This window comes from Aotus nancymaae, unplaced genomic scaffold (genome assembly GCF_030222135.1).
Source record: "Aotus nancymaae isolate 86718 unplaced genomic scaffold, 86718_ANA_hifiasm-v0.15.2.pri h1tg000017l, whole genome shotgun sequence".
NCBI lineage: Eukaryota > Metazoa > Chordata > Mammalia > Primates > Aotidae > Aotus > Aotus nancymaae.
In genome coordinates, this window is record NW_026988429.1 from 10,054,055 (window position 1) to 10,070,923 (window position 16,869).

At 37.3% G+C, this 16,869-nt stretch overlaps 1 long non-coding RNA gene across 1 annotated transcript; it reads right to left on the reverse strand.

Annotated features, from left to right (window-relative positions):
- Positions 1-4,930: 4,930 nt before the first annotated feature.
- On the reverse strand, positions 4,931-9,784 carry LOC135275614 (uncharacterized). Its single transcript, XR_010343230.1, has 2 exons — positions 9,716-9,784; positions 4,931-5,321 (listed from the first exon to the last, which is right to left on the reverse strand). It is a non-coding gene; the product is annotated as an uncharacterized LOC135275614 (long non-coding RNA).
- Positions 9,785-16,869: the final 7,085 nt, after the last annotated feature.

Here is a 16,869-nt window from a genome sequence, read left to right on the forward strand (position 1 = left end):
ACAAGAAAAGAAAACTTCAGGCCAATATCCATGATGAACATAGATGCAAAAATCTTCAATAAAATACTGGCAAGCTGATTGCAACAGCACATCAAAAAGTTTATCCACGATGATCAAGTAGGATTCATCCCAGGGATGCGAGGTTGGTTCAACATATGCAAGTCTGTAAACGTAATTCACCACATAAACAGAATCAAAGACAAAAACCACGTGATTATCTCAATTGATGCAGAGAAGGCCTTTGACAAAATTCAACAGCCCTTTATGCTGAAAACCCTAAAGAAACTAGGTATAGACAAAACGTATCTCAAAATAATAAAAGCTATTTACGACAAACCAACAGTCAATATCATATTGCATGGGCAAAAACTGGAAGCGTTCCCTTTTAAATCTGGCACTAGACAAGGATGCCCTCTCTGACTACTCCTATTCAATATAGTACTGGAAGTTCTAGCCAGAGCAATCAGGCAAGAAAAAGAAATAAAGGGTATTCAAATAGGAAAGCAGGAAGTTAAATTGTCTCTATTTGCAGATGACATGATTGTATATCTAGAAGACCCCATTGTCTCAGCCCAAAATCTCCTGAAACTGATAAGCAACTTCAGCAAATTCTCAGGATACAAAATCAATGTGCAAAAATCACAACCATTCCTATACACCAATAACAGACTTAAAGAGAGCCAAATCAAGAACGAACTGCCATTCACAATTGCTACAAAGAGAATAAAATACCTAGGAATACAACTAACAAGGAACATAAAGGACCTCTTCAAGGAGAACTACAAACCACTGCTCAGTGAAATAAGACAGGACACAAACAGATGGAGAAACATGCCATGTTCATGGTTAGGAAGAAACAATATCATGAAAATGGCCATACTGCCCAAAGTAACTTATAGATTCAATGCTATCCCCATCAAGCTACCAATGCCCTTCTTCACAGAACTGGAAAAAACCACCTTAAACTTCATATGAAACCAAAAGAGAGCCTGCATAGCCAAGTCAATTCTAAGCCAAAAGAACAAAGCAGGAGGCATCACACTACCGGACATCAAACTCTACTCTACTACAAGGCTACAGTAATCAAAACAGCATGGTACTGGTACCAAAACAGAGATATAGATTAATGGAACAGAACAGAGGCCTCGGAGGCACCACAACATATCTACAACCATCTGATCTTTGACAAACCTGACAAAAACAAGCAATGGGGAAAGGATTCCCTGTTTAAAAAATGGTGTTGGGAAAACTGGCTAGCCGTGTGCAGGAAGCAGAAACTGGACCCCTTCCTGACACCTTACACTAAAATTAACTCCAGATGGATTAAAGACTTAAACATAAGACCTAACACCATAAAAATCATAGAAGAAAATCTAGGTAAAACCATTCAGGACATAGGCGTGGGCAAGGACTTCATGACCAAAACACCAAAAGCATTGGCAACAAAAGCCAAAATAGACAAATGGGACCTAATCAAACTCCACAGCTTCTGCACAGCAAAAGAAACAGTCAATAGAGTGATTCAGCAACCAACAGAATGGGAAAAAATTTTTGCAGTTTACCCATCTGACAAAGGGCTAATATCCAGAATTTACAAAGAACTAAAACAGATTTACAAGAAAAAAACAAATAAGTCCATTCAAAAGTGGGTGAAGGATATGAACAGATACTTTACAAAAGAAGACATACATGAGGCCAACAAACATATGAAAAAATGCTCATCATCACTGGTCATTAGAGAAATACAAATCAAAACTACATTGAGATACCATCTCATGGCAGTTAGAATGGCGATCATTAAAAAATCTGGAGACAACAGATGCTGGAGAGGATGCGGAGAAATAGTAACACTTTTACACTGTTGGTGGGAGTGTAAATTAGTTCAACCATTGTGGAAGACAGTGTGGTGATTCCTCAAGGACCTAGAAATAGAAATTCCATTTGACCCAGCAATCCCATTACTGGGTATATATCCAAAGGATTATAAATCATTCTACTATAAGTACACATGCACACGAATGTTCATTGCAACACTGTTTACAATAACAAAGACCTGGAACCAACCCAAATGCCCATCGATGATAGACTGGACAGGGAAAATGTGGCACACATACACCATGGAATATTATGCAGCAATAAAAAATGATGAGTTCGCGACCTTTGTAGGGACATGGATGAACCTGGAAACCATCATTCTCAGCAAACTGACACAAGAACACAAAATCAAACACCGTATGTTCTCACTCATAGGCGAGTTTTGAACAAGGAGAGTATGTGGACACAGGGAGGGGAGCACTACACACTGGCGTCCGTCGGGTGGTAATAGGGGAGGGACAGCAGGGGGTGGGGAGTTGGGGAGAGATAGCGTGGGGAGAAATGCCAGATATAGGTAAAGGGGAGGAAGGCAGCAAATCACACTGCCATATATGCACCTATGCAACAATCTTGCATGTTCTTCACATGTACCCCAAAACCTAAAATGCAATAAACAATAAAAATAAATAAAATAAATGCCCTTTATCTAGTTGAGGAAGTTTCCTCCTATTTCTATTTTGTTGAGAATTTTCATCATTTTCATTTTGTCAAATGCTGTACCTATTTACCTACTGAGATGATCATATGTGGTTTTTTTCTTATTATATTAATATAGTGTATTACACTGATTGGTTTTCATATGTTGAAACACCTTGCTTTTTTCAGATAACTTCCATTTGGTCATGGTATATAATCCCTTTACATGCTACTAGATTAGGTGTGCTGAAATTTTGTTGAGGATTTTGCATCTATATTTGTAAGTCATACTGTTTTGTAATGATCTGTTCTTGTCATGTCTTTGGCTTTGGTATCATGGTAATATTGGCTTCATAGAATGAGTTTGGATTTATTCTTCAGTTTTTTTGGAAGAGTTTAAGAAGATTTGGCATTAACTTTTCATTACAAGTTTGATCTGTTCAGATATGTTTCCTTTTGGTTTAATTTTCTCTCTTTTTCTAGTTCCTTGAGGCAGAAAGTTATGTTATTGATTTGCTATTTTTATTCTTTTTTAATGTAGGAGCTTATAAGTATACATTTCCCTCTGAATGCGGCTTTATTTTTATCTCATAAGTTTTAATGTGTAGTGGTTTTATTTTCATTTACATGAAGTATTTTTAAATTTCACTTGTAAGAAAGATTGATTTCTTTTATATTTGACCCATTAACTCCTAAATAATGTTTTTCTTTTATTCTCCATATATTTGTGAATTTTTCAAATTTCTTTCTGGGTATTAATTCCTAATTTCAGTCTCTTGTGGTCTGTGATCTAAGACACTTTTAGGATTTTTTTAATAACTCACCAAAACTTTTTTTTTTTTTTTGGCCTAACATATGACTTATACTTGAGAATGCACCTGAGCACTTTAAAAGAATGTATATTCTGCCATTGCTGGGTGTAGCATTCTATAGATGTCTGCTAAGTTTAATGAGTTTATATTGTTGTTCTACTCTTCTAATGCCTTGTTTATCTCCTATTTCTTCTATCCATTATTGAAATTTGGATATTAAAGTCTCTAATTATTATTTTTGAACTATTTGTCCCTTCAATTCTATAATTGTTGCTTCATATATTTTGGACCCTGTTGGTAGGTGTTGGAAGATATTTTCATTATCTCTTAGGTAGAACTGTGGAGTAATGAGGTCTTCTCACCCTCAAACATGAAAATGCAGATAAGACACTGGAGAGGCACCAAGTATCAATATACTTTCCTAAACTAATTGAGAGTCAGTATTTTCACACTTTCTTTACTCATCTTTAACTTCATACAATGGATTACTGTGCAGTAAATGAAAAGAACACACCATGACTATAAGCAACAATAGGAAAGACCCTCACAAACATAATTTGGAAAGAAAAAAAGACACAAAAAAGTATATAACATGTGATTCCATTTATATAAAGTCCAAAAACAGTCAAGCTAATCTATGGTATTAGAATTCAAGATAGCTGTTACTTGTGAGATATAAATATAATGATGAGGAATGGAATAAAGAAGGCTTCTGGGTGCTGGTAATGTTCTCATTTTTTATCTGAGTGCAGGTTACATAGGTAAGTCACTATTTTGAAAATTCCTTGAGATATAAACTTATGTGGACTTTTCCTTGTATATTATACTTCAAGAAAAGAAAAATAGTAAAAGCAACACTTTACGAAACTATATAAAACAACTTACAGGTGTATAATTGTTGAAAAATATTTGGACCCTGTTCAAAGGGTATAGCTTCAAATTAAATTAGATTCAAGGCATAGAATTACAGATATCAGCTGGCAGGTTAAAAGAAATATTTATATGAGGAGAATCTTAAGTATATGTATCATTTTAACTATTAAAATGAAGTATAGAAACCATACTTCCTTTACATATCTTTACCTTCCCCTATTCATAATTTGGTTGTGTCAAATACTTTTTCTAAATAAATCTATTTTGAACCACTTCAAGCAGTGTCATATTTTTCTTCAATCATTAAACATAAATTATAAAACTCAAATAAAGAAGAAAAGGCTATTGTATATATCAATATATTTGTTAACCTGGTTTCTTATTCCTTGATGATATTACAGAATTTTATTATTGTTGATGTTTCTGTTCTGCTTAGCTTCTTTTAGCCATGCTTTTAGAGCAATTCTGCTAGAAACCATTTACCTCTATTTTCCTTTATCTCAGAATGTCATGATTTTCCCTCCTTCCTGAAAGATACTGTTACTGGATATAGGATTCTGGTTAATAGATTTTTGTTTTGTTTCATTTCTTTCTGCACTTGAAAAATATTGTGCCCCTTTCTCTCGCCTTCAAGGTTTCTAATAAAAAATCCAGTCATTTGAGGTTTTTTTTTTCAGTAGGTAAGGTGCTATTTTCTTGCTAATTTGAAGATTCTGCTTTGTTGTTTTTTGTTGTTGTTTTTTTTGTTTTAGTTTTCAAAAGTTTGACTGTAATATATCTTGGTATTAATTTGGAGGGTTTCTCTAATTTGAGATTCTTTTCACCATTTTGAGACTGTACCTTTATGCCTTGACAAATTTGAGAAACCATTTATTTCTTTGAACACTTTCCAAACTCACCCTTCTTCTTCCCTTCTGGAGTTTCAATAACAGAGATAGATTTTTAGATGTTTTGTGAGAGTCCCAAAGGTCCCTGAAGCCCTGTTTGTTTGTTTGTTTGTTTGTTTGTTTTGTTTTCTCTTCTTTTCTCTCTTCAGTCTCTTTTCACTCTGTTGCTCAACTTAGGTAATTTCTACTGTTGTATCTTTTTGTTCGCTGACTTTTTTCATATGCTTTTTTCATTCCTCTGTTGAGACAACAATTGGAATTTTTATTTCAGTTACTAAATTTTTACTTCTAAAATTTGCACCTAGTTGTTCTTTATATATTTTCTATTTATTTGCTGGATTTTGTCACTTTTCTAAAGCATGTTTCTAATTGCTTGTTAAAACTTTTTTTAAATAATGGCTGCTTTCAAATCTTTGTCAAATAATTCTAAAATTTCTGTCACCTCTGTGTCAGAATGTATTATTTTTAGTGAAGTTTGAGATCTCCTTGGTCTTTGTTATGATGAGCGATTTTCAGCTGCAACCAAGACATTTTAGCTATTATGTTATGAGACTCCAAATTTTACTTAGATCTGTTTAACTGGCTACTTTTGATATGATTGTAGTGTCATTGATAGTATTTTTACTGCCATGGGGATTAAAGTCCAAATTCTCTACTCAGTCACTCTTAACACCCAAGGAGGAGGATCCTCAATCCTTCTGGGCCAGTGGAAAAGTCCCACTGCTCCACTAAGGGGTTGAAGCCTCCTAGCTGGGAAGAGTGAGCAGGACCATTTCGGCTCCCCACGTGGCCTCCACCAGCACCAAAGGGTAGACGGCTTCGTCGCTGCTGAGCCTGACCCTCCACTAGGCCTCTCTGAACACCACCCGCATAGTGGGAGGGTCACATCATTATTTCCAGTAAAGATGGAAGTCAACACTCACAACTTGGCCCTCAGGATCACTTCAGGATAGGGGGCTTATTGCCTGCTGGGTGTGAAAGTCTCAGCTGACTTTTTTGATACCACTTTAGTCAAGGGTTTGGGGAACCTAATCACAGCCTCATGAGGGCAGAAGTCTAGACCCCTCACTCAGCGTTTTCTGGTGGGGTTGGCATTTGGGCCACAGATTTTTTTCTGTGATGTTTGGCTGCAGTGGAACAGTTATTTATTTTTTAACTTTTCTGTCTTGCTAGGCTACCTCTTTCATTATTCTTTAGCTAGAGGGAACAGGGTTTTATTGAATTTTTTTTTTCCTTTTTTGCGGGGGAGGAAAGGGGCTATGCCTGATGATGTTTCAGGTTGCTGGCTTCTTCAGCACTCAGCCTGGGATATATGAGGCAAAAGGAAAATCCAGGCAACTTACTATTATATCATTCTGGGGGGCTCCAGGTCTTTAATAATTATGTCATCTTTTATTAACCTTTCAGAATCTTATTGCATTTGTTTTATAATGTCCAGCATTTTCAGGTGTACTCAGGGAAGAATGAGGAAAAAGCACACCTACTTCATCATCTGAGAAATGAAAGGTCCCCTTACATTTTTAAATACCTGAAAAATAGATATATTTTTCAAATTTTTGAGAAAATATGTATTTAATTGAAACAAATTCCTTGAGACATACCCAACAAATGTGATATACCGATTAAAACCAGATAATAAGACTCTGCATGTCAGTTACAGATTGACATACAAATACTACTTAAACTAATCTCTAAAGAGAGGGTATTTTCTAAGTGAAGTCAAGGTTTGCAAAAACTGGAGAGATTTGGAAAAATTGATAATATACCATTATTCATAGTTTTCTTTTTAATAGTCTAGCACCAAAATTCCAAAACAGAATGAGGTAAATACTGTATGGATTTAAATATTGCTTTGAAAAGAGATAAAAATTGTGATATAAGTAATGAAAATGTATAGAAAAAATTTGTCAATTTTCAACTATTATATTTTCTCATATTAACATCATTTCAATGAATTTCTAGCTCACTTTAAAAATCAATTGTTTTAAAATTTTACTAAAAACTCCAGTTGCATCTGCTTTTATGGAATGGTTCTCCAAATTGAAATTTTAAGGACTCAAAAAAAGTGTAATTTGGAATTTCTGTCAGCAGTATTCAAAGTGGTGTGGAATTATTGATTATAACAACATAATGACTGATTGTGAGAATGAAAGGAAAGGTAAATTTAATAGTTTCAATATAAATATATAGTAAGTCACATATGTCTTCTCTGTGTAAAGTATCACTATATTAGCCAACTAGATACATGAAATAATAGATTTAGTTTTTATATTTTGATGACTTTCAGCCATAAAAATGTAATCCCTTGCACATTTAAAATAAATTTTAAACATTTGTCAAGACAGAAGGATGGCAATTGGGCTCATATTATTTAACAGATGTTTAAGTTGACATAGCTTAAATATTTAGACATATGAAATTGGGCCTACATATTTGTACTCTTGTTCCAGATCCACAGCTATTGGAGATGGGCCTGATCCCACCGACAGCTATAGATCTTTCTTGTGACTTGTATGAATTTTTATCACTGACAAACAAGACCAGCCTTTTGGGTACCAGTATGCATTCTAGGTACACAAGTTATATGTGGAGAGTAAATTCTGACCCCCTTCCCTTGCTAGCCAAGCTGTACAACTGAGCTTTTGTGCATTATGTTGCTTAGATGCCTACATTCCCTTAAAGAATAAAGTCCCAAATCACATATAAAGGGTGGAGTTCTGCCATCTTATTTCCCATAATCCACTACTAGCCTCCATAGCATGAAGTCAGATTTCCTGGTATGAAAGAACAACCCTCAACTCCCAAGAATTGTCTACTGTCTAGATATCCAGGTCAGAGACTTGGAGCCTGCCCTCCAAGGCAGAAGTCCTAGTCCTAAAGATTCGCCTCTGAGCTGAAAATGCAAAGCCAAGCACATTCTCTGCAGAACAGTCCAATGTCCATACAGAGCCTTTTCAATCAAGCACAAATTTCTTTCTCCCCTCCACTGCCTTTATATAGGAAACCATGCCTAGCACCAAGCTAGGTTAATAATTGATCCTTCAGTCAACATTTGGAGTCCACTAGTCCCAGAACCATTGATAAAATGGCATCTCTGAATAGAACAGAAGGAAGATGAGGAATATCCGAAAATATATCTTCATCAGACCTAGCAAGCCATTTTGTGGAGGGTGTCAGACAAGTCAGGTGCGGTTAACTGTTACAGTGACTAATAACAGGTATTTGATCAAGACTTGACAAAGAAATTGGCATGTCAGAAAGATACAACTAGCACTTCCTGATGCTCCTAATTATATCTGGGGAGGAACTTGGGACAGGGAGTGATACAAGCTCAGAATTAATTTCACATTGGAATTGTATCTTTATTCTGAAATGATCACCAGATATTTGACAAACCTAAAATTTCCCAGTGGGCAGTAATTCTTACAAAATCCTTTCTCCACAGGTCAGCAGTGAGAATTATAGAACCAAAAATAATATTCCCCTTCCAATCAGAGAATATGTGTATGTGTATGTGTGTAAAGATAATAATCAAGAAAACCAATTTGCTTCCACTTACTGAGTTATGACATTTGCTTGCAGTGAATATCAGTCATCTATTCAATATATTATGCTTTGACACCTTCCAGGCACTGTTACTCTTTTGCTGTCGTGTCTAACAGTTTCTATTTTTTGATCTGCATTTGTGTGTTCAGGGCTGGAACTGCTGAAGTTAACATTGGTCTAGGTCATTTATTTACTAAACAAGTTCTGCTGACAGATTAATCAGCAGTTATCTGAGACCAGTGATCTCTCTACTCCTTTACAGATTTCAGTACTATACTGAGATGTTTTCCCTCAGTGCCATTAGTGTCTCTATTGCAGACACTAAATTCTTTTGTAATTTCTCACCCTAATAATTTGTCATATGATATCGCTTTCCCTCTTCACATTCAGACACAGCAACCTCCACCCTGCCTCCAGGCATCTCCTTTCTGCCCTAGGACTTACAATAGAACCAAGATATCCAAAAGTATCCTATTTTCAAATTCAAAGATTTAAGTGAATTTATATGTTATTTTAATATCATATTGGGATTTTTTAGAAATATGTGTGGGTTTAGGGAAGAAGCATGGAGAAAAGTGGTCAGGGAAGGGCAATGCTTCTATTTTCTGGTTCACCATAAATCAGCCCCCTGCTATCAACTTTACTTAACATCACTTTGTTAATTTTTTGATAAAATTAGGTAAAGATGAGGAAACTGAGGCCCAAATTCATTTTTATATCTCCCTACTCCCAGTCATGCTGTTAGCAAAACTATGATGGGTATGGTTACAGAAATTAAATCAAAGCAATTAAGTTCCCAGCACCCTGATAAAATATGTAATATTGGTTAAACATTATTTCACTTCTTTAGGCCTTATTTTCCTCAGCTGTAAAATCAGGGTAGAATAATGACATTCTTTCTTTCTCAGCAGAGTTTTAAGTATCATGGGATGCTTATCCTATTTTGTCCAGTTTCCCAAAATAATGAACAGAATATAAATATAATAAGTAGCAAATAGACTTATATCCAAAAACTATGGACTAGACCTACTATGTAGGATTTGCACAGAAAAGACTGTTTTTAATAACCCATAGATCTATACTTACCTCATATCTCATAGTTACAGAATTGTTGAAGAAGCTTGGAGCAAACTTGTCTTTGGAAAGATATTCAGTATTGTGGCATTATATCCTCTCCCGTGGCGAACAAGAATGGGTGCTTTTCTTTCACATCCAGGCCAAGGTGAGAGGCTCCAGTGGGACCTTGAGTTGTGAACACTGAAGGTCCATGACTGAAAGAGCCTAAGAGAGACTGTAGCTGGCTCCCTTCTCTAGTGGCAGTACAAGAAAAAAGGGTGTAGGGCCGGGCACGATGGCTCACACCTGTAATTCTCAAGCCTTGTAATTCCAGGACTTAATCCAAGACAGGAGGATCACTTGAGGTCAGCAGTTGGAGACCAGCCTGGACAACATGGCAAAACCCCATCTCTACTAGAAATACAAAAATTAGCCCGGCATGGTTGTGCCTGCCTGTAACCCCAGCTACTGAAACACAAGAATCACCTGAGCCTGGGAAGCAGAGGTTGCAGTGAGCCACATTTGTGCCATTGCAGTCCAGCCTGAGCAACAGAACAAGACTGTGTCTCAAAATAATAATAATAAATTTTAAAAGAGGAAGGAAGAAAGGAAGGGAAGGAGGGAGGGAGGGGAGGGGAGGGGAGGGGAGGGGAGGGAGGCAAGCCAGGAAGCCAGGAAGTCATGCTGGGAACTAACCACATTCCCAGAGTTTATTGGAGAAAAAAGATGGAAGAGATGTGAGCCAAACACAAAAGGAAAGGGAACGCTCCTGAAACCTACCTGAGGATATTGGTAGCTTTAGGGAAAAACTCTCAATTTATGTTTTTCCTCTACTTCCACACAACAACAATCAACACAGCAGACCGCAGCTAGTCATTGTCTAGTTAAATTCTGACACCTGGAGATAGCATCGAATCCCACAGAATGAGGGCTCAGAACTACCCCGACACCTGTTGTAAATCTGGGCCTCCTTACCGTCTGCCTGACCAGCATAAAATTGGGGTTCCCATGACCCACTCTTTGGGTTTGGTTAATTTGCTAGAGAGCCTCATAGAACTCAGGGCAACATTTACTTAATGTTACTGGTTTATTATAAAGGATATTACAAAGGATGAAGAGATGCACAGGGCGATGTATGGGAAAGGGGACACGGAGCTTCCATGTTCTCCTTGGGGTGTACCACTCTCCAGAAACCTACAAGTATTCAGCTGTCCACAAGTTCATCCAAACTCATTCCTCCTGGGTTTTTATGGAGCCTTCATTACATAGGCATGATTACAACCCTGTAGAAATGTGATTGGACAAAATGTGCATGATTTAAACTCAGCAAGCCCTGTCCAGACTTTTGTTAGCTGCTCTGTATAGCATTTCTTCTAGGGTAGGGGCCAGAAACATACCTGTAACGAAAGTCTTTTGACCCATCATCAGATTAGAGCCCTGATTGGGCAAGTGAAAGAAGGAGAGGAGAAGGTCAGAACAGGATATTCTGCACCTGAGGCCTAAAGCACCCCAACTAATTATAACAAAAGACTGAAACAAGAGCTTATGAGCCAGGAACTGTGGACAAAAAGCTGCGTGTGTGTGTGTGTGTGTGTGTGTATGTGTGTGTCTGTGTATCTGTGTGTGTTTGTAATTGTATGTATATACAAAAAGCTGTGTGTGTGTGTGTAATTGTATGTATATATAAAATCATAATATCACCTTGCTCAGAAAAGAGTGGCTGGTATGAACCTAAAAGAGAGCCCAGGAGTCCAACTCCTGATTACAAACCTACATGTGATTTTTCAGGCCTGACCGTAGAGAATTACAAGGGCTTTATTTGGTTGGCCTCAGGGGAAGCTGCCCTTCCTGCATAAGATTTGGTGTACGCTAATTCACCATAGATGGCAAAGTCTGAAGGGAATTGGGGTCAAGGACTCAGACCTTTCTAGGCAACATGCTGTTTTGACTATTTGTGTTCCCAGTCCAGGTGCCTTCACAGCTGGGTCTCTTCCTGAGGTGCCTTTGCCAAGGCCTCCTTGTGGGTGGGAGGAGCAGGGAACCCTGAAGACACTTGCATACTCTGAGTCAGTATTCAGTACTTTTCCACACTACCCTTTTCTCTTTACCTCCCTCTGGCCCCAGGGGCTTAGATCTTAAAATGAAATGGGATACTCTAGGCAATTAAAGAGAGCAATTGGGATAAATCAAACCAACAAATACAGCTTGATAAAGACTTTTCAAAAGGTAAATGTGAAATTCTCAACCCTTGCAATTATACATTATAGTGATGACTTCTGTATTTACCCCCTTACCAACTCACAGAAGGAGTTCAGTTAATGGTGGCTGTTCTTCAAAAAAAAAATCATGTCAATAATAATACTTAGTTTAAAAATATGAAATCGTGTGCTATTTTATAAATAAAAAATTGTCAAAAATTAGCAATGTTCAATCTAATACAAGTCCTGACAATCAATGAAATGCTAAAAATGTAGGAGTGTAACAAAGGAGCAGCTCACCAATCTTTAAGTGGAGGAGAATAAGCAAATAATATTTTGAGGTTATAACAGAATGGGCTTTTAAATGACATTTAAATAATTAGTAGAAGTTAGCTAGGGATGAACAGAAGAGGGGCATTCCAGGTAGAAGAACAGTATATGTAAATACTAAACTATAAAAAAGCTAAGCAGCAGTTAGGCACCATAATTCAATGGCTAAGTCACATTTGAACATGTATATTAGAGAAGTGGAGACAAAATCTTAAGCTAAGGATTTTACCCTGAAGCTCATTAATCAAGAAAGAGACCAGAGAGCATTTGCCCATCAACCAACAAGTAGATAATGAAAACGTGGTTTATATGTACACCATGGAATACTACTCAGCCATAAAAAGAAATGAAATAATGCATTAATAGCAACCTGGATGGAGTTGGAGACCATTATTTCAAGTGAAGTAACTCAGGAATGGAAACCAGAGTATGCTTTCACTTATAAGCAGGAACTAAGCTATGAAGACACAAAGGCATAAGAATGGTATAATGGACTTTGGGGACTCAAAGGGGATAAAAGACTACACATTGGGTATAATGTACACTGCTCATGTGATGGGTGCACCAAAATCTCAGAAATCAACACTAAAGACCTTTCCCATGCAACCAAACACCACATGTTCCCCCATAACTATTGAAGTAAAAATAAAAATGTAAAAAGGGAAATAAATAGTGTTCTGGGCCAGGCATGGTGTCTCGCACATGTAACTCCAGCACTTTGGGAGGCTGAGACAGGAAAATCACTTGAGCCCAAGAGTTGGAGAGCAACCTGAGCAACATAGTGAGACCCCATCTCTACAAAAAGTAAAAAATTAGCTAGGTGTTGTTGGCTCATGCCTGTAGTCCCAGCTACTTGGGAGGTTGAGGTGGGAGGATTGCTTGATTCCAGGAGACTGAGGCTGCAGTGAGCAATAATTGTACCACAGCACTCCAGCCTGGTTGACAGAGTGAGACCCTATCCCAAAAATAGGCCGAGTGCAGTGGCTCATACCTATAATCCTAACACTTTGAGAAGCCAAGGTGGGTGGATCACCTGAGGTCAGGAGTTCAAGACGAGCCTGGCCAACATGGTGAAACCTTATCTCTACTAAATATACAAAAAATTAGCTGGTCATGGTGGCATGTGACTATAATCGCAGCTATGCAGGAGACTGAGGCAGGATAATCACTTGAACTCAGGAGGTGGAGGTTGCAGTGAGTCGGGATCGTACCACTGTACCCCAGCCTGGACAATAGAGTGAGACTCAGTCTCAAAAATAATAGTAATAATAATAATAATAATAATTGGAAAACAGAGAAAATAGTCTAGTCAGGGATAAAATAGGAGGCAGTGAGAACAATGAGGTTACTGCAATAATCTAGGCTTTGTAATTCCACTTTCTCATTTTATATGTATGCAAATTGAAGCAAAAAGCTTCTTGCATTTCTACAGTCTAGTTATATAATTCTCTAGTCTAAAATTACCTCTTATGCTGTGGTCAGAGAAGTGGAAATTCATACCATTGCTTAAGTATTCTTTAATCAACACTTTTTCTTTTGTGCTATAAAATTGACTTTTACCATAATGTAGAAAGGATAGAGAGACTTTAAGCTAGTCAATCCTCAAGATTAGAAATTGTGCTGGTAGCTTGGAGGGAACTTCTGAAATCTTCTAATGTATTAAAAGGGAAGCCATTCTGAGTTGTGAGAGATGGCATCTAATGGTGGTTTTGATTTATATTTCTCTAATGATCAGTGGTATTGAGCTTTCTTTCATGTGCTTGTTGGAATCGTGTATGTCTTCTTTGAAAAGTGTCTGTTCATGTCCTTTGCCCACTTTTCAATGGGGTTGTTTTTCTCTTGTAAATTTGTTTAAGTTCCTTACAGACACGGATATTAGAACTTTGTCAGATGCATAGTTCGCAATATTTTCTCCCACTCTATAGGTTGAACACAAAGAAGGGAACAACAGACACTGGGGTCTACCTGAGGGTGGAAGGTAGGAGAAGGGAGAGGAGCAGAAAAGATAACTATTGGGTACTGGATTTAATACCTGGGTGGTGAAATAATCTGTGCAACAAACCTCTATGACACGTGTTTACCTATGTAACAAATCTTCTTGTGTATCACCAAATCTAAAATAAAAGATTAAAAGGAAAATAGGAAACAAATTAAGTAAGTTGAAGAAAGCTGCAGAAGTTGCCCCAAGTATGATAGCCATGGCTTTCCCGCTGGCAAAATCCAGTGGCTGCAGCATGATGTTTATAAGACCATAGTAATGTCTTGGAGTAGACAGATGGGGGACACATTGCTACATACACATTAGTCACACCTGGACACTCACTCCAAGGTCAATGATTTGACAGGCTAGCCAGGGGATAATATGGTAGCTAAGACTTCCATATCTGGAAAAAAGAAAAGAATGGTTAAAAGGAAGTACTGTCTAAGCATCCCAAGGGACAATAGTAATACAAAGTAAAAATTCAGTCATTCCAAAGCATTCACAGTTTTAATCAGCAAAGAATTCAAGACTTCTTTCTCAGAAACAGCAAACAATACAAGCATCAAATATAACAGATGATTAATCAAAAAGCAAGAGGTATAGCATTAGGAAAACAGAAATCACTTTTATAATAAGAAGTCAAAATCCGCAATTCTGGCTTGTTAAAAAGTTACTAGGTAGACAGGAAGTGATTTCTAACAGGTACCAATAGGTGCCCAGGAACAGCATTCTCTTTAAAATACTGGGAGAGTAAATGTATTCTTGACATCATCCTAGGCAACTTGTTATTGTGTAAGTGTAACACCAAGCAGCAATTTGTGAACAAAATCTATTATTCAGTGTGATTCAAGTGCTATGGTAGATCCATTCCTAGCTTTTAATCTGTATGTTTCACTCACAAGAAAGTAGTATGATTGGATTTTTCAATTCTAAACCACTGTGGGTTTTTCTATTAGCATGGAAACTCTATTTTATGCCATTGCCCTCAGTAATTTTCCACTAAAATATAGACCACAAATATTTCAAACACATTGCAATTGATGGATCACACTCTAGCACCGTCCTTAAAACTAGACATAGTATGACTTCTTTTTTTACTATTATTAAAATTTAGTTTAACAGTTTGAAAATTTCTCAATGCAAGTTAGGTAATGGGTTAATAATCACTTTTGAGAATTTCTTCTCCAAGTGATCTTGAGTTGTAAGAAATCAATCAGTTATTTTGACAGTTTGAATCTGTTTCTAAAATGACCAGGATAACATGAAAATGGCTAATACTTTCTTATATTTTAGTGGCAAAATCAGCATAACCTACAGCTGTCATGTAAGTTTTCTGGCTTACAAATGTCAAAAACACATAAACAAACTTGAGACAATGAAACACTGACCTAAGGTCTTGAGTCTAGTCCTGGCTCTGCTATTAACCATCTATGAAACCTTTAACAGTTTGTTCAGCCTCTCTGGGTTTTTTCTGTAAAATATAGTTGTCAAATTAGATAAAATCCTTCAAGGAGAACAACCACTATTTTTGATTCTACCCATGAGTACTGAGACCTTGAAGGGTTTCTAGTGTTCTTCCCACCCTGATATTTTTTGAGGGCTTATATAAATTATCCCAATCAAATCAACTTGGATTCATGCAGCAGTTAGGACTGAGTCATATTAATAATACCTTATGGCTATTCAATTTTAATTATTTCTGGGAACACACTCTGTAGATCTCTGACCTACAAGTCATCATTATTAGGACCAATACAAATGAAAATTATGGAGCACTGTGATAACTGTGTGTATGTATCATTGAGACAGGCCAAAATGGGTTGAAGAATTGACCTCAAATATAACAAAATTCAACAAAAGATATTTTCTATATATACATAAAGGTCATACTAGACTAATGGGATCTAAAAATATGAAGACTTTTCTATGAAAATGCCTCCCAGAGTAATATTCTTTAGATATTTGAGGTGCTAAACCTGGACCCCTGATGACAAGATACTTGTTTCTCTCCCATCCATCTCTCTGGAACTCCTCACCAATCCTTGAACTGATTCTCCCTATTAGAAGTCCACAAATGGGAAGTTCTTAAATTCTTGGTAGATGTGAATGTGTTCTCTAAAATTTGAGAAATATTGGTGTCCTCATGAAATTAAATAAGATGAGGAAAGCAGAATAACCTTGAAGAAGAAATGGTAATTCCTTGAGATGATGAAGACAGTGAGAACTGTGGACCTCCTTCCTCTTGCCATCCCTTCTCACAGATAAATGATTAACCTTTAATTGTGATCAAATGTCACATAATTTAACATATTAGGGGACTTCCACCAAGATGGCTGAATAGGAACAACTCCAGAGCACAGTTCCCAGCAAGAGTGACACAGAAAATGAGTAAGCTCTGCATTTCCAATTGAGGTACTAGGTTCATCTCAATGGGACTGGTTGGACAGTGTTTGTAGCCCAAGGAGGGCAAACCAAGGCAGGGTGGGGTGCTGCCTTACCTGGGAAGTGCAATGGGCAGGAGGACACCACCTCCTACCCAACGGAGGCCATCGGGGACTTTTCCGGCCACTCAGGCACTCCAGTTCAGATATTGTGCTTCTCCCACAGTCTTTACAGCCCACAGACCAGGAGACTCCCACTGGGCCGACAAGCACCATGGGTTTCTAGCACAAATC